The sequence below is a fragment of the Gopherus flavomarginatus genome, chromosome 3 (assembly GCF_025201925.1).
Source record: "Gopherus flavomarginatus isolate rGopFla2 chromosome 3, rGopFla2.mat.asm, whole genome shotgun sequence".
NCBI lineage: Eukaryota > Metazoa > Chordata > Testudines > Testudinidae > Gopherus > Gopherus flavomarginatus.
This window is the reverse complement of record NC_066619.1, coordinates 102840041-102867025: the sequence shown is the minus strand read 5'-3', so window position 1 is coordinate 102867025 and position 26985 is coordinate 102840041. Positions and strand designations below refer to the sequence as shown.

Sequence of the window (26985 nt, the reverse complement as noted above, 5' to 3'; positions counted from 1 at the left end):
CTTTCTTCTTCCTGTTCTCCCCTCTTGCGGTCAGCTGGTATCTGCATTCATGTCCCCTAATTTCCCCCGCATCTCCTAAAAAGCCCTCTTTTTGAGGACCTCAAAATGGAAGGGTTGAGTGGAAGAGCCTAGACTCTCATTATTTTCTTCACCAGTTAGGCCTAATTTCCAACACATCAATTCTGGTCCATTGATTTCCAGTCTCAGACATCTCATGTTTACCAAGCATGATCTTAACATAGTCCTTGAATTATATCTGTAGGCCTTTATGGTCAGATTAATCCAGTCAGTCATTCTGTCTCCCTTTTGCACCTTTTCTGGTCAACTCTATTATAGGTAAGGCTACAATTTAATCATGAGAATTTTTTGTAAAAGTCATGGACAGGTCACAGGCAAAACCCAAAAAATCACGGCCCCAAGTCCTGTCCATGACTTTTACTACAAATACCCATGATTGAATCTAGGGGTAGGGTTCGCCCCAGGGGGCCCACCACTCCGGCCGCCGCCAGGGGCCTGCCGTCACTCCGGCCACCGCTGAGGAGGAGGGAGCCCTGAGAGGCCCCTCACATTGGGAGCTGCTTGGCAGTCCCTGGGGCCACCTGCCCAGGGCCACCAGAGCAGCAGCCAGTGTGGCTGGCTGTGAGACGGCCCAAGCAGCTGGCTGCAGAGCTATTCAAGCAGCAGCTTGTGTGGCTGTTCCCAGGGCTGCCTGAGCAGCTGGCTCCGGGGCCAGCTGCTTGGGCAGCCCTGGGATCAGTCACACTAGCTGCTGCAGAAATCATGGTGGTCGCAGGAAGTCACGGAATCCATGGCTTCCATGACAGACATGGAGCCCTAATTATACGTGATTATGAAATGTTCCAAACTTTTATCCACTTTCCTATATGTAGGCTGAAAACTGGGTAGACCTACTAGGCCCCAATGATCACTACAGACATACAGTGGGAGGGCCCACGGAGCCTTAACCCCTTGTCATTTGAAGACCACAGGGTCGGCTTTCTCCACACACTGCCAGGGGGCAACAATACCCCAAAAGACTGAAGAAATCCCCCTCCACACGAGCTGACAGAGCAATCCAAATCCATTGTCAGGAGTAAACTGCACTTAAAAGTCATGAGTAAGGAGTAGGACTGGGATTGCTACTTGCAAGCAGAATCCTGAGGACGTTGGGAGCGTCAGTAGGATCAAAATGATCTAAAAGAAACCATTTTAGTAACTGTTGTAATTACACTGCAGGATCATTTATGCTACTAAAATCCATGTGGATTAGTGGTCTTGGCAAGCTAATGTTTACATCCTGAGCAGTTCTTTTCCTGTAACTCATTTGTTTTTCCAAACAGGAAAACTGTGAAATGACTCCTCCATTTGTATGGCTTAGTGCACTTCGGGGGGTGGGAAGGAATTTTGGTAAATTAAACGGCCACTTTCAAAATTTGTTGGCCAAAAATATGATCTACAGGATTTTTTTTCTTACATCTTACTGAAAAGTTCAGGGGTGAAATCCTTACCTCCGATCTGTCCCCTTTACACTGAGTGAAGGGCCAGATTGGAGTAAAGGGCCCTAAAAGCCTGTACCCTGCTCAGTGAGGATTTTCCTAGTGCAGGCATGGTGGGACACAGCCATAAAACTCCCTAAGGATCCCTTGCAAGCCGTGGTCGAGGGGACCTGGTTAGGCAGGGCTCAAGATGGGTGGGACGTTTTGGAGTGGGATAGCAGCACACAGTGTTACAGGGATTCTAGGCAGTGCTGCAGCCCATAGGCCCACTTAGGCTTCCAGAGCGGTTTAATCCAGGGTCACTCCAGCACCAGGAAACTGCAAGGGCAGCTTAAAAGCCCTATCCCCTAGGTTGTGAGCTCTATTCTACAACAGAACTTCATCCCATGTTTACAGTGGTGGGGATGAGCATGGCTAGTTCAAGCATATCAGGGGTTCCTGACAAACCCATTTGATCCCAGACCCATGCAAAGCCTAAGATTCAGTATGTCATTTTCTCCTTGCACATATCCCAAACTCCTCTGCCAGCTTGTTTTGGAAAGCATGGAGCGAGATAAGTTCCAGTAATGGATTAAGACTTCCTGTTAAAAACCAGGAGGAAGGGGGACCTGTGTGTTGCCCCACCTGGGCTACAACAAAGGACACATCCTGATTCTCCACAAGGCTCAGGTTGTCCTTCCAGATCTGGCCCACACAAAGCAGCTTGCATGCTACACCAAATGAGGCATGAGCAGGAAACATTTTCAACTTGTCCCAGTGATCCAAGGGCTCCCAAAATCTAGGGGCTCAGTGTGACCACAGGCTTGGCACCATTATGTGAACTGACCTGCTGGGGGAGGGTTAAAGATTCTGTTCTCCTTTAGTAAAAGGCCAAAACAATTAAATATCCAGCACTCATACATAACTCTACAGTAACTCAACCAACATGTACTTCCAAAGAAAGAGAGAAATAAATCAGTAAGGAAACAGATTTCAATGTCAAGCTTTAAAGAGATAATTATAAACAATAATGAGGACTTCTTTAATTATGAAAAATACCATGACAGTATGCTTTTAAATTATATATCATGGAAAACAAGGTGAGTCACGTAATCACACTCCTTTTGACACATAACAATCTTCATCAGCAATCTTCATCCTGCCCCCATGTCAAGACTGCATAAAGGGGACAGGCTTCCTGGAGGATGTGAACATGCATCTAATCTAGTGCTCTGAAAACCCTTATGTGCTCACCCACAAGAATTGCATCTTTTGAAGCCACTTAACTTACTGTAGAACAAGTGCTGGTTAAGACGTTATAAAATATTCATTGAATCTCTCTTAGTATATTTAAGTAACAAGCAAACCAGACTGAAGACCTCACAGAATATTTATGATAAAACTTCATAAATTGTTCAATGTAACCTGAGAGAGGAGCTGTCCAATGTGTTGCTGACTTCCTGCTCTGAGTCGTTATGCACCCTGGATTTGTCTAAAGACAGCCCAAAATAATCACTGAAGCAGAAGCCACCATACTGGTTGTAGGGTTAGGGTTTATGTTTTCTGTTTTATTACAAGAATAATTGACCCAAGAAACATTTACTTTAGGTTAAAGCTAATTACATGTCATCCCATGAACTACTATCCCAGTCCTTAGGCTAGTATAGATAAGTACACATGTATAGTTAAAACTGGAAATCTAGGTCACTTTGAGGGGGTGGTCTAATGCTAAATGCACAATATGCCCTGAAAACTCAGATCTACAAATGGGAATGCTACCAATGGCAGAATTTAAAATTTAAAATGCAGATTCCTGCACCAAAGCCTTGTCCAGGAACATAAAAGGTGGGGGTATGCAAAATACCAAAGGGCATCATGAAAATTAGTCAATGTGTCTTTTTTATTTTGTGCTCTGATGAAAGGATGATACCCCAAGTAAACACACATTTTTAAAATAAATGAGAATACTTTTTTTTTTTTACACAGTGTTTTGTAAACCTAGGGAATACACTGTAAAACCTGAAAGACAAATGATGTAACAGAAATTTAAAAGGAACTGGCTAACTTTACAATCATCAGTAACATTGTCAATGATGCAAGCTAGGATAAAATTAGAAGGATAATCAAACTTCATGCTTCAGGGTACAAGACAATTGCCTATTGGGGAAGGAGAGCAATTTTCCCCCCACCCCCATCTCCTCACATCACAGCACCACATGACCGACTATACATTTGAATTATGGCTGCTTTCTGCTTTCATCAAATGCATCAGGTACTAGCCGCTGCCAGAGGCAAGATACCAGAGTAGAAGGAACACTGATCTCATCCAGTATGGTAATTCTGATGTTTCTACTGTATGTGGCCTCCCTAATTAGGGCTAAGTAAATCTTCTGTAAATGACATCACCTTTGAAAAAGGAGATTCATTTGACAACCTTCTCTGCATCTTTGCTAGTGACACATGAATTCACATGCAGCTGTGTATTAAGTTTGTTCTTCCAAAGTGAATGTTTTTTTGTTTGAAGAGGGATAAGAAGTGGAGTTATTCCATTGGCCTCTATGCACAACTAACTTCTTTAGACAATGGGCCCTTTTTACTTTAATTTATATCCTGGTGATGGTGATCCACTGTCTATTGCTACCATCTCCTACAGCCTAGCCAACTATCAAACCCAGAGAAGATGGGAAAAGAATAAAAGAAATACAAGCTAGCTTAAAAAACAAAACAAATAAACATCTGCTGTTTCTGCAATCTGAAACTAGCAAAGTTTTACTGCTGTGTCTCAAGAAAATAGAACTAATTTACATTTTGCTTCCCACTACCATTCCAATAGAGCAAGACACAAGAATCAAAAATGGTTCTAAAAAGGATCTGTGTCCTCAACTTCACCCTCCTAGGATGAGTCCCCAGAACTTGGCCATTCCCACCGAAGGTGAATTGTGCTCTTGCACTGGATCATACGCGCCACTCTGACAGTATATGGGGGCCCTGAGCAGGCTGGAGTGAGAATTCCTATAGTGAAGGAGCAGTGTATGTCCAATGTGAACTGCCCCCACACTACCCACTGCTTATAAGCTCCAGTGTAGGGAGTGTGCTGTGGGGAGAGAGGGCAGGAGGAGGTGTGTTCTTAGTACTCAGCACTTGGGGATTCTGGACTGCAGAGCAGGCACGAGGCTGTTGTAAACTAGAGCAACCCTTGAAACTGCTCTGCCTTATTCTGGCAGTCCTGCAGCAGTCCAGAATCTGGATGGCACAAAGGTGGCATACAGTACCCTCCCCCCATCCCTGTAGGGTTGCACCTTGGCTGTTGCATCTCTCAGGACACTATGAGAATCTTTTCTCGATATCTCATTCAAGTTACTGTAAGAACTAAACTGAGACTCTAAATAAAGTACCTGACTCCCAATATTGAAGAAGGTTCTTTCCTGGCCTTATGATAAACTGAAATTGAACAGGAGAAATAGAGACAAGTGGTGAAAAAATCTTGCAAAGTATTTAAAATAATTTTTTTTAAAAAGTATGTGTTTCAGAGACAGAACTTGCTTTACTTATGGCTATAATGTCAGCATTTGACAAATAGTCTGAAAGGTTAAGGAAGGCAGAAGAAAAGCAACTATATGCCAGGTAGCCTCAACATAAGCACAAACACCGGGCACCAGATGGTTACAGAGTCTAAGGTCACAGAGTTCCTAAAAATGCCAGTTGGGGACTACATGCCTGCCTATGCTATGAAGTGAGGAGAGCAGCAAACTGGGGTAAGAAAAGGCAGAAATATCTGCAGAGAGGTAGCTGTGTTTCCTGTTTTACCTTACATGTTCCAGAGATAGTAAATAGTTGTTAAGGAAGAGGGTACTCAGATAATTTTGTGGAGAGGATGGCCTTACATGGATTTCCCAGTGGATTTGTCTGATCAGCTGGTTTACCAGCTGTGCCCTCTCTCTCTCTCTCACAAAAACTTACTTCTCTTTGCCTGAGGAAAAGATGTCACTAGCTGCTGTGAGTTGTAATTTTGGAGTTTGATGAAGAATTTTCCCTGGGAAGGCAGCATTTGACTTTGGCTTCCTAAAGTCTGAAAAACTATTTTGTATCCCAACTTTTTTCCCTTCTGTTCTAGGAACCCTACTTTACATAAATTCTCCTTACCAATCACTCCCTACACCTCACCTTACCCAGGAAGGTGGAATTCCAAACAAAGCAATCAAACTGGCAGATGAGTCAGATTTGCTTATTGTATTGTACTTACACATGTAAAACAAGTGATGCCATTTCTGCTCTCATTATTTATTAATGTCAAGAGGTGCATGCAGTTTAAAATTCTGCTCTTTTAATTCTTTTTCCATAACAGTCAGAAGGATTTTTCCCCCCATACACTTTACAAAATATTCTAAGCACTAAAGAACTGTAATTTCTCATCTTGAAAATACTCAGAGAAATAATTTTGGTTTAACATTTTAAACATTTATTTCAGTCTTTCAGATGAGAAATAAGAACCTAGCCTCGTGATCACTTACAGTCAGAGAAGATTCCAGGGCACATTTTGTACAAGTTGAACTGTTTACCCTACTAGGGCCAAATTATCCCTACCAGTATGTGAGTTCACTCTGCACTTTGAGTGGTGATATTTTCTTGTCATAGGGTGGGGTTCTCAAAAATGCCTACAGGACTGAGAAGCCTAAGGGTTTATCTATGTCAACATTTAGTTCTTAGCAGGCTGGAGTGTAAATCTATGCTATGCTAGATTGCCGTGCCACAAGTGTCCATGTGTACCCTGCTGCTGTGCAGTAGAAGTTCCCTAGCGTACTTTAATCTACTCTCATTCAAAGCAGTGTAGATCAAAGTGTAATACAGAACTTCTAGGTCCTTCTATTGTGGGCATTGAGATGTTGAGAGGAAGGATAGTATAGTAGTTATGGGATCCCATTCTTAGGTGCCTGTGTCTCCCCATTCATTGTATAGGCAACTAATTCAGGCTTTGTGGATTACAGTATTGTTCCTAAGATTTTCTAGGCCTAAAAATGAGGCAGCATGATGCTCAGCATTGCAATATCTAGAGTCCCTTTGGGGATCCCACCCTAAGAGACTTAGGTCACAGCTTAAGGTCAGTGATGAAGCAGGGAACTGAAACCAGGTGAACACTCTAACTACTATATTATCTTTCCACCCTTCATCTCAACACCCACAATAGAGGGACTTTACAAATATTAAAACTTATCCATTTCTCTTCAAAGTAGCTTAAGGAACTCCTGCAACTCGGTGACTAGAATTATATTTGTACAGCAAGGGTCAGAACCAGTTTTCAAGGAACGTTGTAATATATTTGTCCCCCTTTTGATTGACAAGTCATATAATTCTGGGATGTGGCCAAAAGAAAGTGAATCAGCCACCTGCTCAATAATCAGCTTTAAATGGTTAGCACTTGCCAACATTCCTCACCCAGTGATTGGTAGATAATGACAATCACTGTAGTTCACTTTTGGACCAAATGCACAGAATGAACTTTCCATTGGGGCTGTAATTTTAAATGCTGTCTATGAAAAATCTAAGAAGAATTAAAAAGGGACTGAGTCTTAACTAAACAGAAATCCATTCCATTACTTCAGCCTTTCCATTTTGTATTCACTCAGCTGTGTATTTAATACAAATATTGCTTCAGGATTTCAGAACAGATAAGGCTGATGTTGGAGAATGGTACAGGAAGGAAGCACACAGGTATCCCAGAGAAATTTTGCTTTGTGAATAATGATGATGATAATAATTAATAATTATGTGCCATTGGAGAATTGCGCTAATTGGTAATCTCCTGTTTTAAAAGTCCTAATATTTTATTTCTGCTTATTGCCAACTACCAAGTGGAATACTAATGGAAATGTGGACTGGTATTGTAATAATTATAACTGTAATCACATGAACTCTTCTGCAGCTAACCTCTAATTAAAATAAAGCAGATGATGTAGAAAACTGGCTGTATAGAGCTGAATTTTCAATAATTTAGATTATTGGGGGAAATTATTTTCCTGCATTGAATGCAGAACCTCCAACATCTGAGAGAGAAGAAGAATGCCATGTATTACAGATTGCACAAGAACGGGGAACTCTGGGGTTCTGAAAAGTAGTGTTGGCTGGATGGCAGCAGGAGGCAAGAGAAGCTATTTAATGGAGCTAGAGAGGATAGACAGAAGGTGGGAAACTGTTACATTTCCTAATGTACTCAGCCCAGGAATCAAGTAATAAGCAAACTGTACTAGACCACTGACGTAACTATAATACAAATTTCAAAAGCATGTAATTGACTTAGGGGCCTAAGTCCCATTGACTGTCACTGAGTCAATTTGGATCTTCAAAAACACCTGGGTGAATATAGGCTATATATAAGGATTTGCTAGGTTAGGTTTTTATTATTTTTTACACAGAAAGTGTAACTTGATCTTTCCTATTGTAATAGTCATCCTTCTCTCTCCACCCTTTGTCGTCATCTCTCACATATCCCAATCCCATTTTGGGACCAGTTAGCATGGCCCTTGCATCCTTACCAGTGAGACTCTGCATGGCTGCAAGTGGATCCCAATCAAGTATCAGGTCCATATTCATTTACTTCCATTCATTTTTAACAATTGAAATCAATCTCTACATCAAAAATCTCTTAACAATAAACTTTGAGAAAGAATACACGGTTGTTGAAAATTAGTCATGCACCTTGCAAGACCATTTTATAACCACCACAATAAGATTCCAGCTTTTGTACTTGCTAAAGCTATGGTGGCACATTCCAAGTGCTTGGTGGCAATTGGCTCCGCTTTATGTTGGAAATCACTGTTGGGAGTACATGCCGTACATAGCTTGTGTCTTCTGTTACTGATAAAAGGTTACTCATTATTTAAGCACCATAATAAAAAAAAAAGAGGAAGCATTGCAAGTGAGTAAAAAATTGAAAATCGGAATAAGAAATACATCAGGAACCTCATAATTGAAATTTGGGCCACGAGATTCACAAAGGCCCAGATGGATGGAAACTGTGAGAACTGTGACTTACGCTTAATTGTTATTTAGTGAGGGAGTGACTTAAAAAAATAGTGAGGTTTTAATCTTCCTACTCTCCTCTTTCATGGTGTCTCGTTTGAGGCAGCTCTTTAGTTTTCCCGTGGAGATCATGCTGAAATAAACTGCCAAACATCCCTTACACCTCCATGCCATCTAATTATAGCCTGTAACAGTCAAGAGTGCTGACAGTGCTGAGCTATTGACTCTTGACACTCTCTAAAGCACTTAATTATCTTTTCACATAAGCCCCTTTCAGACCTGTCAACTTCTTTGTATTGTTTATGAAAAAAGGTTGCATATTAAGATTTCAGGCCTATGCACCTGGAGACAAACTTGCACACAGACTGTTTAAAGGAACCGTTTATAAATGACTGGAGGAGAGTCTAAAAGAAGCTGATTTAACAGGACGGAGCTACTGCAATGAGCAGGCTTTGGCCCTTAGGGCAGGGACTGGCAAACATGTTGGGATCAAATGGGAACCGTCCTGAGTGTGCCCATATCTTGAACAAAATCTTAACCAAACCTTGGGTGAGATTTTAAGAAGTCAAATACTGTTTTCCTCCTCCCTCCCCCACAGATCATCTTTACATGCCGCAAGGTCCTGGTTCTGACAGGGTGACCGGGAGTGGAAGTGTGACTGTATCGAAAGAAGCAATGTTTCCACAGTATTTCTGGCCTGAACGGAAGAAGAAAGTAAATTTTAGAAAGCAGCCTGTTTTCATAAGATCTAAATTTTGACAAAACTGAGACAGGGACAACTCAAATAGTCACTCAAAACATCTCATGAGCCTCAAATGTCTTAAGATATTTTCAAAAGTGCTTAAGTAATTTAAATGCCTAACTCCCATTGATTTTTCAATGGGAGTTAGGCACTTGAAAATTTTACCCTTAACATACTTGTCACTCATCTTTAGGAAGTAGGATGTTGAACACTTTCTGAATTCACTTTAAGCACTGATTATTTGATTAAGGTGCCGCTGGACAGAATGGAAATGCCCAAGCACTGAATATCACACTTGTAACATTTAACAACCACTTCATTTCTTTTTACAAACCTTTCACACAGGACACCAATTAAATCTATACTTTCCACAACCCATCTTTAAATCCACAGACTACTCTCACATCCCACCTCACTACTGACAATACCCAGTGCACAACCGTTGATACAACCTAAACAATTCTCTGTTGAAATTATGCAGATTGGAACCTCAAGATACCCATGCACCTCTTTTCTTTGATTAACAGAACCTAAGTTGGAGCAACTTGGAAGAGCTGTGGTTGTGATTGGAGGAGATCTGAGTTCTCCCACGTGTGGAACTCCTTTTGTGGAACTCCTTCCTGAGGAGGTTGTGAAAGCTAGGACTATAACAGCATTCAAAAGAGAACTGGATAAATTCATGGTGGTTAAGTCCATAAATGGCTATTAGCCAGGATGGGCAGGAATGGTGTCCCTAGCCTCTGTTTGCCAGAATGAGTGACAGGGGATGGATCACTTATGATTACCTGTTCTGTTCATTTCCTCTGGAGCACCTGGCACTGGCCACTGTCAGAAGACGGATACTGGGCTAGATGGACCTTTGGTCTGACCCGGTACGGCCGTTCTTATGTTAATCAAAGAAAAGAGGTGCATGGGTATCTTGAGGTTCCAATCTGCATAATTTCAACAGAGAATTGTTTAGGTTGTATCAACGGTTGTGCACTGCGTATTGTCAGTAGTGAGGTGGGATGTGAGAGTAGTCTGTGGATTTAAAGATGGGTTGTGGAAAGTATAGATTTAATTGGTGTCCTGTGTGAAAGGTTTGTAAAAGGAAATGAAGTGGTTGTTAAATATTACAAGTGTGATATTCAGTGCTTGCATTTACCTTAATTCTCTATTTCCTGGTTTTCAGAGGTGTCCTGCTGAACTCTACATTCTGGAAGAGCACAAGCTACCATCATGCAACTTTAACTCTGCATTAAAAGTTGGTTCATTTGTTTTCCATTTCCTAGGTTTTTTTTAAAACAGAGAAAGAGAGATGTTTGTTGGCAGGAGTTAGTGGTCTTTTGGGCAGTTGTAGTTCGTGTTTAGGTTTGCAGTGGATATGCTATGGTGGCTATGTAATAATCAAAAGACCTAGGTTTTATACTGTGCTTTTCATCAGTAGCTCTCAAAGAACTTCACATCATTACCCTGTTTTGCAGATGGGAAACTGAGCACAGAAAGATGAAGCGACTTACCCAAGGTCACCCAACAGGCCAGTGCCAGAGGTAGGAATAGTCCCGCCCTAGGCATGTGGTTGCTATGTGATTCCTCAGTGCTCCTTCCACATTTTGTTAGACTGGAATGGGGATAATGGTCCTGCCTTGAAATATTTGCAATACATAGGCTAACAAGGGCTGATGAGAGAAATCTCATCCAGGGTCTATGGCCCAAAAGCTTGACGGTTTTATTACATGGTGGTTATAGTAACTTGATGCATGAGAGAGTCACCCTCTGCCTCACAACGTGTAGCTCCCTGCTAACATTTCCAGCTCCCCTTCCCCTCCCCATCTCATTCCGTTAACTCATTAGTTAGCACTGTAGAAACCATTGACATAAGAAGTTACTCCCCCCATGATACCCTCATTACATAGCTTGAGCTGCACACTAAGTGGGGCCCCTCTCCACTTTCCTCCCACTATTTATCCCCACCTGGGACTCCTGTCCCTGCTTTAGCCAGGCTTCTCCAGCCATGGCCCAGGTCCACCCATGCTACCCATCCACCAAACTGGGTCCCTCCCCCTTCCCCCACACACACTGGTCAGTCTGCTCACTACCCCACATAGGGGTGATGTATACTTTAACTATTCATTCTGTGGATTTCAGATGTTTAAATCTGCATAACCTTCATGTCCCTCCACATGTATTCATCCCAGCTCACATGGAGGAGCAGGGAGAGGGGCTCAGGCACCCCAAGAGGAGTAAGTCTCAGATCTCAGAACAAATAGTGGCATAGGGGCTCAGACCCATGCACAGGGGTGGGGTCTCCCAGATCCCAGTACATGGAAGGAGAGAATTCAGGGTTCACAGCCCCTACTCTACCTCTAAATGCACAATTTCATCTGCTATTCCTCATATTCTCCAACCCCTCCTATCCTCTCCCTTCCAAACCCCCTAATTCCTAGCCTACACATTACCTGAGCCCCACAATCCCTCTTCCCTACCCTACCACCAATTCCCATTGACATCCTTCCCCCGCCATATCCCCTATCCTTCATTGCAAACCAAACCCCTTGTCCTCCAGTTCTCACCTATTCTTGCATCCCTAATCAACCCTCCCCTCCATGAATATTTGCATGTGTAATTTATGTTCTTTTCAAAAATAGTTTCAGAGTCTTCTAAATATTCCTTTCTACATGGATATGTCTCCTAAACAAAAGATTAGCAATACCAAATCCTTGAAATAAGCAGAATTTTTTCCAAATTTTCCAGTTCATTTGGATTTCTGCCCTGGGTGGGTTTCAAATTTCAAAATGGCTAGAATCTGTGAATGTAATGATATTTTTTTTTTCTGAGAGGCTGTATCTCACGAACCCCAGGCTCAAATTACCCCATTATAATATCACTACACTACACTCCCATGAGACATAGAATATTTCAAGACAATCTGTGAAGGCACACAGATTTTTGAGCATTTAGAAGATTAGTCCTTTAAACAGGAAAGGCTTCCCCACCTTAACTAGAGCAGAGATGGTGCTCCACTGTATGAAATTAGAGGTAAAATGGGAAGGGAGTGGGGGCAGAGGGCTCCATACAGCTATCATCAGGATAGCATGCTCAGAAAGGTTTTAAGAAGACTATTAATCTCAGCAAGATGTTCTCATCTGAAAGTGAATACTCAATAGAGATTAATACAGCCTGAAACAATAATTGAGACCCGTGAACTGCTCCATTCATGTCAGTGGGTGTTTCCTTCCCTCCTACCCAGTGCTGGACAGTTTCGGATATGTCTCAAGTATGTCCCCACTCAATTCCTCTTCAGTGGCAAGAATACTGTTTTCTTGGTGCATGCTCCCCGATGTCCTGTATGCCTGTTCTGAGCTCCCCACCCAGAAGGAAAGGGCTTCCCCAGATACTGGCTCAAAAGAGAGGTGCAGGGAAAATGGCTTGAACCCCCTTAGAGGGACAAGGCACCCCAAATTCCAGCTCACATTGCAGGGGTAGGGAAAGGAGTTCAGACACCCCCAGAAAAAACAAGCCTCTTCCAGAACCTAGCTCACATCAGGGGGACAAGAAAGGGGGTTCTGATACCCATGGGGGTAGGGGCTCCCAGATCCTGGCACACACACCAGGAGGTAGGAAGAGGGGCTCAGGTCTCCCTAGAGGGGCAGGGATGCCCCAGATTCTGGTGTGCACACATCTTGGCAGAAGCGGAGAATGTGGGGCTGTCAGGAAACCCTGCCTCTATTCTCCCCCATTCCCCCTCTCAGGGTCCCTCCCCTCACAAGCCCTTTCATCTCCCTTACCCCCATCCCCATAGTACCTCTCCCCTTGATGCAGCTGCAACACTCTCACCACATTCCTCCAACTCCTTCACCCTCCAAAATGCCCCTCTCCTGCCAGCAAGCACTCACACATTTAATCTTGGTTGTTTTTATAAAAATACTGTCTTTATATTCCACAAAAATAAACATACACTCCCCAACAGAGACAGATTTTAGCAATATGCCTTCCTACCTTTACCAGATTTCTGCCCACAGTGGAATCCAAACTGACACTGGCTGGTTGGGTGAGGCCTGAAGGTCCATTTCTTAACCCCTTGAGCTATCCAGCTGGTATGAACCCCTTAGCCAAATGGACCTATATTTGGATGGTTGACCCTACTCTGGACCCCCATGAGGTACACAAATTTCAAGGGTAATCCACATAGCCATATAGATTTTAGAGCACTTAAAACGTCAAGCTTTAAACAGGAAAACAGTCTTAACTTTAACTATAGCAGAGCTGCAACTGCTTTTTTATAACACAAAAAATTAAACAGACATCTGGGGATATAATTTTACTAAGGGGGTCTGGTGGTGACACCATAAAACACACAAATGAAGTTTGAGGTACCAGCACTCCTAAGAGAGAATTATAGTTCCCGATTCTAAACTTGTCTTTAATTTTTTCATATTACAAACAATTGGAGTCATGCCCCATATAAATTATTCCTTCCCTTCTTCTCATAACTGCCTCTTCCTTTACTGTAAACTCCAACTGAAATCTCTTATGTTACCTTCCCTACTTTTTTCTCTTTAATCCTTTTACACCTGTTCAATTCCCAGAAGAAATTCTTGCCTTGGAGAGAGTGACAAATCTTTTTCTTTTCTCCACCTCTTAAGGAGCCTTTTGAATCATCAAAGAAGTTTCTCTTATGCTCTAATGACTACTTCTTTGCATAGGTTCATGGGTTTGCTCTACTGCTCCAATAATTCTTCCCTTCAGTGTCACTAGAGCAGCTCTACCTACTTGCATAGCATCAGCAAGTGGTGACACTTGCAGCACACCGACAAACTATGAGATTTGCTTTACAGGGGGTCTAAGAAAGTAAGAGACAGTTTGTCAATAACAGAACTTGAGTTGCTGGATATTCCAGGACAGTGTGTAGAGCATGGATATATGTATTATATAATATTTACATGCAAGTTGTTTTTCTCAGACTCTTTTCTCTTCCATTTGAAACTTGTTTTACTGTTCCAAGCCAAAGTTGCAAATGGAAGGAGAGAGAAGGGGTGGGAGAAGGCAGCAGACAGTTTTACAAAAAGGAACACTTTGTTTATAAAAAGAATAATTATGTGGTTCCTAGAGGTACCCATAGTTGAATTATGAGAGGTTTCTTCTTCTTGTTCAGGATGGTAAAAGAACTGCTTAGCTTCATTTTATGGTTCTCCAACCACACATGAGGCTCTATATACCATAATTCAATTATAAGCAGGAATCATATAATTACAGATTGTAGGTCTTTATTTTAAGATGATATACCAGGGCCTTAAACGTTTGCTCTAGGCTCAAACTTGGATCACAAGGTTTTGGCCCAACAGCTAATATTTGTATTACACAAGACCTTCCATGACAATCCAGAAGGCCCATTTTAATTACAGAACTTACAGGAACTATGGGAAAAAATAATAGTTTGCCTGTTTGTACATGCTATTGCTCTTCTGAAGTTTAGGAAGATATTTTAGAATATTCTGTCTTTCTGTAAGCTCCAAAAGGATCCTGCATTTTTATCCTTCTACCAACCTAAAATGTCCTAAATCATGGCACACTCTTATCCTCCAGAGCCCATCAATCCTATTCCTAGTGTCAACTGGAGGAACTGTTAATGATCACTTCTTCCCTGCAGGAGATGTGCAGATTGTAGCTGAAACTACCCCAGCTCCTCCTGGCACAAATTGAGCTGAAGTCCCAAATTTGGATCACCCGCTTGGAAGTGTGTTATGATCCCACTACATTCCTTTCAGTTGTGTTTTAGGCAAATAATACTGTTGATTGGGTCCTTTTGGTATTTTCATAACAAAAAAGGGGTAGAGGATTTAAAATAACTGTTCTCACAGTTTATAAAATGTTCGCTACTAAGATGCAATAACTTCTCCACAAGGATTCTTACTGTACATTCAGCATAAAGGATCCAGAGGACACAAATTCTACTTCTAATAGAAGATCTCACCATGTTTTGTAACAGCATGGCCTGTGGAAGCATAAAGAGGAATAATCACCGACGCACCAAATCCTGTCCTATGTTGTATGGGGGAAGAATATGTATATATTCTTTTTAAAGACAGAATAATTTTGGAAAAAAACAATCACCAATTTTTTCCCCATATTTTGTTTTACAAAATTGAACCATCTGAATAATTCTGACCAGCATGTCTTTATATCCAGCAGTACTTTAATGCAGGGAGAGCTCTCACCCTTGTCTTCTCTAAAGCTGGCTAGAACACACTCACTCTGACTTGTATTTCCACAGCCGTGACCCAACTGGTGCAAACAGAGAGACCCATTACACTATAATATAAATCTTAAAGGACTCAGTGGTGCATATGATAGGAGCTGTTAACCTTTTTCATACAGTGCACCAAGGAGATTGTCCTTGTGGACCACCTCCCCCCACCCATATTGTATTACTGTGCTAGCTCTGGTGTCTACACTTATGACAAACTGGAAAGAATCCAGAAAAGAGCTACAACAACCATATGAGGTTTGTAACACCTTCCTTACAGTAAGAGACTAGAGAAGCTCAATTTAGCTTAAAAAGAAAGAAAAGGTGGTGACTTGATCAAGGTCTCTATTAAGCATCTACATGGTGAGAAGATGTCAGAGTAGATGGCTCTCTAATCTAACAGACAAAGGCATAACACGATCAAATAGTTGGAAGTTGAGGCTAGTAAAATTTGGATTAGAAATAAAGCACACTTCTTTTTAGTGTGAATAATTAACTATTAGACCAACTTACCTAGAGGAATGGTGGAATTTCCATCACTTGAAGTCTTAAATCAAGACTGGATGTCTTTCTAAAATATTTATATATGCACTCTTGTTCAACCAGAAAAAAGTAGAATTACTTGTTGAAATTCTATGGGTTGTATTATGCAGGAGGTCAGAATGAATGATCACAATGGTACCTTCTGGACTTGAAATCTATTTTCCACTTCTGGTCTCAGGCCTGATCATACTGTATAACATTCTTGTGACAGCTATAGCAGAGGCTTTATGTAGAAAGGTACTATTAGAAAAAAGATTAGATGTATTTTAGTTGTCTTTAATGTGATGCAGGCTCTGGAAACCAGAAGGAGAGCTAGACTCAGCTCTCTATACATCCACTAGCAAGTGCTCCACAGAACATTTGAGATCCACTGGTGTATAGCAATTATCCTCAAACAGTGAGCATCACAGCACTGATCTTAATTTGTGATTTCTGCAAGATAGGAGAGGTGAATTAAGGGGAAAAAGACATAGAATGAAGAGATAGATACTTAACATCTTTATTTAGGCCATCTTATTACTTGAGAAGTTAATACTCAGACATATTTGATGCTCAGCAGCTCCTTCAGTCCATCCACCGAAAAAACAGCAAATCAAAAAAGTTAAAGTATAGCTTTCTCAAATTATGTTTCTTTTAACCTACTTTAATGATGATTTTAACGACTTGTTTGCTGATACATCCAAACTCCTGGTGATTTAAAGTACAGCTACTTAATATCCCAAGCATAAATGCATGCATACCAGATAAATATATGGAGTTATTTTATTGCATTTCTCTTCCTTGTACAACATTTCTTCATTGGCTCCCTTAGGCATTCAAAACAGCCCATGAAAAAAAAAATCCACACACAAATAAAGATAAATACTGAAAGAAAGACAAAGACCAGACAAAGCATGCCCTCAGTTTGTGGTTTAATGTACTTATGTAGAAGATAATTGTCTATTTCATCTGGGGTCTGTTCCTTCTATATTATATTTAAATTAATTACATATGGAAGTGTTTGTACTCTGAGATGGGATTGTGATTTTCCTAGAGCAAAGCTTAATGGAAAACTCAGACTTTATTACTGCAGACATGGGAACAAATTATTACAGCTTTCCCTCATTTATTACTCCCACCATCAGCAACAAAGAAAAAACATATCTCAGTGTCAATCAAACAAAAAAACATGATTCTCCCTGGAGCAACATGAAAGCCAAAGTTTCAAAACCAGCCACTTAAGTTACACATGTAAATATCAGTATGCAAAAAGGTATGACATGCATATGCAATTACCTATTGTACCTGTACAAGTGCACAATTACCACTTTGCTGTGCATGCAGGGGAAAGTTTAGCATGTGCCTTTTGAAAGTTTGGCTCTGAGACCTTGTCTGCTCTTGGAATCAGCCTCCATTTTGGTCACTGATGTAGCCATACTAATGCAAACCCAAAGTCTAGATAAGAAAAGCTGGGATTTGCACTAGTGGACCTTGCCCCACTTTCAAACAGGGATAAAACTATTAATGAAAATTCCAGCTTCCCCATCTACATTTGGAATTTGCATTGGTGCAGCAACACCAACCGCTGAAACAGGAGCTGATTCCAAGCCGAGACAAGGCTTAAGTGATTAGGTGATCAAATATATTTGCAGAATAAACTGATCATTGCAGGATTCAGGCAATTCCTCCTCCACTGACAGACATGCCCAGTTAGGCAGGTCAATTATATGGGAGGGGTGATGAGCTACTTTTCACTTTCTTTTAAAGAAAGGATACTAGCCACTGGTAAATGCAAAACTATTAAACTTGCATCAACTGTCTGTCTGGTATTTTGTTTCACACTGTGTGTTCTTATGTTGTATGAAATCCCCAAATACATTAATGAAACCTCATCTGTTAATTCTGAACTTAAGTATTCATAGACCATGCTACTTCTATCCCCCTAACCCAGAGTTAAAGTAAAATATCTGCATACCCTTTATTTATTAAAACTGCTCTTTTTGCAGGAAAAATACTTTTCTTGTTGAAAGTGCTGCTGCTCTTCCATCTGAATCAGGGATAACTGTTCTTCAGATGGCAAACACAACTCTCCATGTGTCATGGGTCTTCTGTGATCAGTTCTGTGATCAGTTCTCAACACTGTTTTACTCTTTCCCCCACTTCCCAAGATGCTCCCCCTCTTCCTCTACCAATAAACTATCTCCAGAGACAGAGGAGGTGACTTCTAAAAAGTTGTCTACACTACCAAAAAAGAGAAATGTGTGTACTTAACACTCCTACTAATTCAAATTAAAATAGCAGTGAAGACATGGCAAATTTGCTTTTAAGTCAAGTTAACAACTGAAGATACAGACAACAGGGAAGCCCAGAGTTGAGATCAAGCTGCTAATTCACACTGAAAGAAAAATTGCTATGTCCTCACTGCTATTTTAACCCAAGTGAGTTAGCTAACCCATGATAAGGGCACATCTCTTTTTGCAGTGAAGTCCAACCTCCCTTTTCACCTTTGACACTCCCTGCCCAGAGGCAGACAACTGATTACACAGAGAGGATGAATGGCTGGCCTGTAGGTCACACAGCAGCTAAGTGGCAGAGCCAGGATTAAAACTCAGGAGTTCCTGGTCTTGTTCCCATGCTCTGTCCATATCGCTTCTCAATATGCCTATGGATTGTGCAGAGAGCAAAAAGTGATCAGTAGGGATCATTAGTTCTAGCATGGTTAGTGTCATAGGCTGCCTCTTCTGAGATCCTTTTTCAGTCCCCTGAGTGCACCTCTTTCAAGTGGTAGGCCCACATCTCCACTTCCAAATACAACTGGTCTTCTCCATGCTTTACATTTCGCCAGAGCTCCTAGAAAGACATACCTTGGTGTCCCTGATTCTCTCTGTTACAGCCTGCTTAGTGCAAACCCTAGCTTAGTGCAATCTGTGTATGTCAGCCTCACAGCACACTGAGCACATCCTCCCCCTACTCCCCTGCTCTCCATAATGTAGCACTTGAAATAGGTCAATGCCTTTTGTACTCTCTCTTCTCAGTCTTGGCCAAACAGCCCTGTCTCCAGAGTGGAGGCTGAGAAATCCTTCTTCATAGCTATAAACCTGGTTATTGTGTTTAAAGAGATGCTCTTATCTGCATCATTTTTTACCTTTCCTGCATGGTTTCTTTTAACAACCTGGTTTTGATCTAGCTATGCATTCAGGGTAATATCACAGAGGTACACTCAGGAACATATGATATTTATACAAAATACTACGAGTCTTCTCTCTTCTCCATAGAAAGATGGATGCTCATTTCACTTCTGTATTTGATTTTCAGTTCATATTTAAAAAATTATTCAAAAATGCAGAGGATCAAAAAAAATATCGCTTTAATTAACTGTATCCAGCTGAATACTGCCATCACTACTTCACCTAAACTATTTCTGAGGCATTAACATGTTTAAAAACATTAAAAATAAATAAATAAATCCCACCTGGATTTAAATCCAGCTCTGATTTTAGGTGACAAATCAGAGGAACTGTCACAGATTGAGGTATGATTAGAGGAGGTTTTGGAACAAATTGTTAAACTAAACAGCAATAAGTCACCAGGACCAGATGTTATTCACCAAGAGTTATGAAGGAACTCAAATGTGAAACTGCAGAACTACTAACTGTAGTTTGTACCATATCATTTAAATCAGCTTCTATACCAAATCACTGGAGGATAGCTAATGTAATGCCAATTTTTAAAAAGGGCTCCAGAGGTGACCCTGCAAATTACAGACCGGTAAACCTGACTTCAGTATCAGGCAAATTCGTTGAAGCAATAGTAAAGAACAGAATTGTCAGACACATAGATGAACATAATTTGTTGGGAAAGAGTCAGCATGGTTTTTGCAAAGGGAAATCATGCCTCACCACTCTACTAGAATTCTTTGGGGGGGGGTCAACAAGCATGTGGACAAGGGGGATCCAGTGGATATAGTGTATTTAGATTTTCAGAAAGCCTTTGGCAAGGTCCCTCACCAAAAGCTCTTACCAGAGTAAGGAGTCATGGGATAAGAGAGAAGGTCCTCTCATGGATTGGTAACAGGTTAAAAGATAGGAAACAAAAAGGTAGGAATAAATGGTCAGTTTCAGAATGGAGAGAGGTAAATAGTGGTGTCCCCCATGAGTCTATACTGGGACCAGTCCTATTCAACATATTCATAAATAATCTGGAAAAAGGGGTAAACAATGAGGTCACAAAATTTGCAGATGATACAAAACTACTCAAGATAGTTAAGTTCCAAGCAGACTGCGAAGAGCTATAAAAAGGAACTCTCAAAACTGGGTGACCGAGCAACAAAATGGCAGATGAAATTCAATGTTGATAAATGCAAAAAGTAATGCTCATTGGAAAACATAATTCCAACTATACGTATAAAATGATAGGGTCTAAATTAGCTGCTACCACTCAAAGATCTTGGTGTCATTGTGGATAGTTCTCTGAAAACATCTATTCAATGTGTAGTTGCAGTCAAAAAGGTGAACAGAATCTTAGGAATCATTAGGAAAGGGCCAGATAATAAGACAGAAAATATCATGTTGCCTCTATATAAATCCATGGTATGCCCACATCTTGAATACTGTGTGCAGATGTGGTTGCCCTATCTCAATAAAAGATCTATTAGAATTGGAAAAGTTTCAATAAAGAGCAACAAAAATGATTAATCTCTCCTCCATACCCCTAATAAGACTGGGACTTTTCAGTCTGGAAAACAGATGACTAAGGAGGGATATAAAATCATGACTGATGTGGAAAAAGTAAATAAGGAAGTGTTATTTACGCCTTCTCATAACACAAGAACTAGGGGACACCAAATTAAATTAATAGGCAGCAGGTTTAAAAAACAAACAAAAGGAAGTATTTTTCCACATAACACACAGACAATCTGTGGAACTCCTTGCCAGAGGATGCTGTGACTATAACAGGGTTCAAAAAGAACTAGATAAGTTCATGGAGGATAAGTCCATTGAAGGCTATTAGCCAGGATGGGCAGGGATGATATTCCTAGTCTTTGTTTGCCAGAAGCTCGGAATGGACGACAGGGGATGGATTACTTGATTACTGGATCTGTTCATTCCATCTGGGGCACCTGGCACTGGCCTCTGTCAGAAGACAGGATACTGGGCTAGATGGACCTTTGATCTGATGCAGCGTGGCCATTCTTATGTTCTGACTAAACTGTGCAGTCATTTTTTAAACAATTTAATTATATTCCCTTCTCACTTTTCTCTCAGGAATGTGGCCACTTAACACAGCTACATAACAAAACTAGTGAGACTAAGCCACTGGAATAAAGCAGCATAGAGATAGCCTTTTGACTTTCCCTCAAGTGAAAGTATTTTCTTGCACTTACTGCATGAAAAACATTTAACAGTAAAGTTTCAGTACCAAATCTCCCTTTTTGTGGGTAACAGTTTAGAAAAACTACTCTTGGTTTGAAAATAAATAATCTGAAACAGTATCTCCACAAGATCACTGTCTTGTGCAGTGAACAATGCTAAGACAATATACAGAGTACAATACAGATGCTTAACTAAGTGAAAGCCAACCTGGCTATAAAAGTTCAGCTCCCTCTTCAGGAATGGTTCCTTATTCCCAAAAGTTTCTTTTGAAGCCCCAACTTGTCCTGCAGGCATGGCCCCAGGCTCACTAGTGAGTTATAACAAAACACCCACCTGACCACAATGGGGAGAATGCGTGAGAGGGACTTCACCTACTGCAGTGGAAGTCCCAACTTTGGGGCCCTGAAAAGCAGCAGATACTTGCCTTAGTATTTCTGTAGGTGCTGCTTCAATGTCCAGAGGTACTTCCTTCAACAGGAGGAAAAAATGCCTCTCTAAAACATTGTCTCCAAGACTCTTTCCTCAGCTCTTTCATGAAAAACCCACCAACACTGCTTCCAACTCTCCATCTAGGATAAGGGAGGGATTCATGTGGCATGTGCCTTTTCCCAGCATGCCTTATGATAGCCACAAGTCCTGGGTTGTTTTGCTGCCAAAATCAGGGTAGTGCAGAACCAAGGCCTATTTGAAAGGGCTGCCCCCACCTGCTGACATTCTATTGGAATTTATTACAAGATTGTAATCTTATACTGACACAACTATCAGCTACAAAAATTATATATTGTTTGCAGACATTAATGTACTACTACAGAATACGAAACATGCAAAGAATTAAAAACACCACAAATGACATTGTGTGCACATGTAAGTAGTAAAATAGCATTTTATATTGCAAACTAATTTTATAGTACCAGTCACATAACCCTGTATACTGCCTTTAAGATAGCAATAGAGCTAGCTTTGAGGGGCTGCCTTAAAAAACAAAACATGCCTTCTCTATATAAATCAAGCTCATTTACATATTTAGCAATAAAACAAGATCTAAACTAACCCTTGAAGGATGCCTATTACAATAAGTTTCTTCTCTCATATAATATAATCAGTATAAACTGTTCAAGGTCTTTATTTGCAACCACCACAGAATCATCTATGAACATGTGCACAATACCCAGAAATACAAAAAAAAAAAATCCTTTTGCTATTTCTCAGACAATCTGGAAGAAATTCAGCCAAACTAATGGATTTCGAAGTGTTTATTTTCTGTTTTCTCTTGGTGGAGTGTAGATTATTTCCATTCCCTGGCACACAAGTGTGCCAGAAGTTTTTTTTTTTGGGGGGGGGGCACCCTTTGGTGTTTTAAGATAAAAAAGAAAAAAAAAAAAGTCAGAAGTGAACCAACACAGGAAAAAAATTGGTAGCTAAAACATGTGCCTGATAGATCACAAGCACCAGAATCTTGAGCATCAAAGGCTCTGGGGATAGATCAACAAAGGAACTTCACATCTTTCCCTTTAAAGTCATATGGACTTCCCAATGTTATAATTTCAAGTGCCAAAGGAAAAAAAAACAGAACATGATCTAAATCCATTTATGGAACTTATGGACAAAGAGACCAGCATTGTAACTGATATTAGGTTGGACATCTACACCCACACACAGACTTTGGAGGTGTTTGAAAGCCACACTCAGATCTAAATTTTGCAAGTTGCCCAAGCAAAAATCATGGTTACGAACATCCACAAACTCTAGTGCACTTGAAATCTAAACCCAATTTTTGCAGTTTGAACCCACTTATAATAATGTATACATCTTATCTATCACTTGACATACGTCATTTATACAGCTTTTAATGATTTCATAATTTATGAGTGGTAGGATGATTGAGTTAAGAAAGATCATCCAGAATGAATAGAAATAAGTTATACATCAAAAGTAAGATCACCATATGTTCTGTTTATGAACAAAAGTTTCAGGAACAATTTAGTTTATGTTATATTTGTTTTTCTTATGAATTTCTCACAGCAGCATCTTGGCTCATCAGTGGAACACAAATCAAGAGGAGACAGCAACAACAGGATAATTCATAATGGATCTTTTTGCTTCTGGCAACGGGATAAAGTCAAAGAAATCGGGATTAAGGTGGGGGGTTTGTGGGGCCAAGTGAAAGATGCAAGAGATACCAATTTGTGTTATGAGATATATATAAAAATATATTGATTTTTGGTTTATAGCAGGTGGCAGTCAAGCACCCAAAGGGAAATGGCATGTTTTTAAATGCATAACCCGAGACATGTCACTAACAACTGATTTGACATCATGCAGTGAACATAGAAGTGATAAGATATTGCAATCTTTACTATTTTTATTGTAATTTTTAAAAGAAAGAATATTTAACAGAAAGGGTCAGTTCTTCAGCTACCATAAATTGGCATAGCTCTATTGAAATCAGTGAAGCTATGCCAGTTTAGCTCAGCTGAAGGGAGTTTCTCCATACTGGTTTTGTGTAAATAATACTATAAAATAACAATCAGACCGGCTTAATAGCAATATCAATTTGGCACAACATTTTATAACATTATCCAGGATTTTCCAATAAGCGATTTAACCTTCCTCAAGTTGAGCATTAAATCAAAGCAGAATCAATTTTTCAGGTCTTTAATATTGAACATTTAAAATCTTTGTTCTATAGCACATGTACATACAAATTATTCAACTAGAACAAAAACAAAACATTGAAAATTGCTTGTGCGTAGCATCACGTGCAATAAATTGATTAGAGTAATTAGAAAAAGCCACATCTGCAAAAATGGCTTCTAAATTTGTACCACACATTTTGTCAGCATAATTGCAAAATATATTTTATGCATGCAAGAAGTGTCCTGAGGTTCAATCTGGGCAGTTAAACACCATTTGTATATCAAATACCAAATTTTGGGATGCACATGATTGCCCTCACAAAACTATGTGTACATATAATCAATGGTTGGACTGAAAAACTTGCCCTTGAAAGCAGTTTGAATAGCAAAAAGTGATTTTTAACTGAGATAAAATGGGAAAATTAATGACAGCTAATGTTAAATTGACACATTTGTGTAAAATTGGTGTGTATAGAAATTTCCTTTTTCCATTCAATGAGACTTGCTATTAAATGGGAACTGTAATAGTAACTGGACTTGGTGACTCAGGTCTAGAGCAAATATTTCTTTCAACATATTATGCATTCTTTATGTAAGCATAGATAAGGAGCATTGAAATTCTGTGGCTAATGCTTTGTACTTATTTTTTATTTATATAGCTACATAAAAATGTAACAGTCTTTTCAAGAATTAATGTAGTGGATGTTAAAGGAGAACATAAAAAAGAAAATTACATATTGTCTGTTAGACAGAAATTTGGTATTACTGTGGTAAAGGTCAGCAAAAAAAAATATGTTTTCAACAGACAATGCAGGGATGCACTGTAAATCTTCAATCCCCATCCCAGGTAAAAAGAATGTTTCTGATGCTATGGTAATTTTAGAAATTTGAATGACTTTGGGCCAAATCTTCAAGAGAGCTCTGGGTCAAATCTTCAAGTGTTCAACACTGACAGCCGGGGACAGATTTTTAAAATACTCCTACTAGGCATCAAAATAAGAGGTTGTGAAAAGAGGCTTAGGCCCCCAAAATTCTGAGGTCTTTTGAAAAATCTGGCCCTGATTGTGAGTACTGTGCTCTTGAAAATTCTGGCGTTATTTTTAGATGTATACTGCTCCAATTACTGTAATACCCAATTTGGGACACATTAAACATTGTGATATAGATGACAACTGTATAAGCCATAATAAAAATCAGCATAACAGAAAACTCCAAAATATGGTAGGAAACTAGAGATACACTGGACACGTCCTTTTGTCTAGAACTAGAAAACAGAGGGTCAAGTTTCACCTTCCAGATTTAGCTTTTTTAGAGTTCGGCAATCTGGTTCATTTGGTAGGTGCCATCACTTGCTGGCTATTACCTTTCTCATCTCACAACCGTCAACAAGTGTTTAACTGGCAATAGTACAAATGTATACACTGATGTAAAGAACACTTCAGTACACAATAGATTTATGATTGTCTACATATTATCACTGTAATATGTAATTAATCCCCCTTAAAATTGCTTCTGTAATGTAATAACTTCACTTTCTCTGCAAATATGGTCTACAAATCTTTTAGACCTTCTAGCTTTTGCTTGTTCTGTATCAACAAGTCTTGCCTCCATTAAATCACTTTGCTTATCTGGTGCATTATTAAAACTGCATCTTTTCAGGGGTAAATTCGTTAGAGGCTTCAAGCAACAAGCTGAAGAAATGACAATTATTGACTAATCAGGATAAAAAAAAGTGTTGATTAGTATATAAATGAGAATGATAGGCTCTCACTAAGACAAAGGGGTTGATTTTAATATTGTGCACACAACTGAGCATCTGATTTCCATGCACAATGACTGACTGTATATGCCAATCAGGTAACTGTGCATCTAGTTGGTTATTTAGGCAGATTATTTCCCATTTCAATGTACACGCATTGCACACACGATTGCCTAAAGCATTTTAGAATACCGTGCTTCTAGGATAACATTTACTCTTGTAAACAGGACCAGCATAAGGCCTATAAACTACTTTAGCTCTAATGGGTCTTCAAATAGGGCATACAAGAGAGTATAGGCATTGTGCCAGCCCTCTGGACATAATTTAATTCCACACAGGTTGTCTTATATATATATCCTACTGATTAAAAGGACATACTTCAACAGGGTTAGCGCTTGGATTCAGTCTGTAAGCACCCTAATGTTCAGATGTCTACATGAAGCTTAAACAAAAGCTCTTAGAGCCTGACAATGCTAGCTGAAACTCACATGAATGATCTCCATTGGGGGATTTCCAGTACTTCTTGCTTCTAGCCAGGTTAAAAATACCAATAAGCCGCAGCCTGACTTGCACTATTTTGGAATTTCTGTTTCCACACAGAACCTGAAAGAGCAGCAGCACTAAATATAAGCATCGTTAAGCACTTGAATGGGTTACATAGGGAGCTTGTGGAATCCTGGCCTTGGATGCTTTTAAGAACATGTTGGACAAACACTTTTTATCAAGGGTGATCTAGATCAGTGGTTCTCAGTTTATTTACCATTGTGGGCCCACATATGCAGCTGTCTATGTGTTGTGTGGATGCAGCCTGTACATCTACCAAAAAAAAAAAAAAAAAAAAAGAAAAGTTTAGTATTTGCTATTTGACAGCAATACGATTCAAATTGATATAGTACCTCTCATTTCAACACTTACAAGTGTCTACAAAGAGCATTTTACAATTAGCAAAAATTAATTTTAACAGTTAATATTTTGATTTATTGACCTCAGATCCATTCCAACACTACATTCCTAGGATTCCTTAACCTTTGAAAAAAATTAAGAACATTCTACAAATATTTCACCTTCAAAAATATTTGGATCTAGGAATAGTTAGTGGTTCAGGGACAAAGAGTGGGGGCCTAATTGTCCAATCATTCAAAATCCATGTCTATCCCTGGTTAAGGTAAAAACAAAAAAACCTGAACATTTTCAAAATACAGTCACCTGAGCTTCACCCACAAAATATACAGCATA

The 26985-nt window shown here is 39.9% G+C and overlaps 1 long non-coding RNA gene across 1 annotated transcript; it reads left to right on the top strand.

Moving 5' to 3' along the window:
* The first annotated feature begins 9117 nt into the window (after positions 1 to 9117).
* On the top strand, positions 9118 to 25624 carry LOC127046756 (uncharacterized). Its single transcript, XR_007773182.1, has 3 exons — positions 9118 to 9206; positions 10406 to 10763; positions 23377 to 25624. It is a non-coding gene; the product is annotated as an uncharacterized LOC127046756 (long non-coding RNA).
* Positions 25625 to 26985: the final 1361 nt, after the last annotated feature.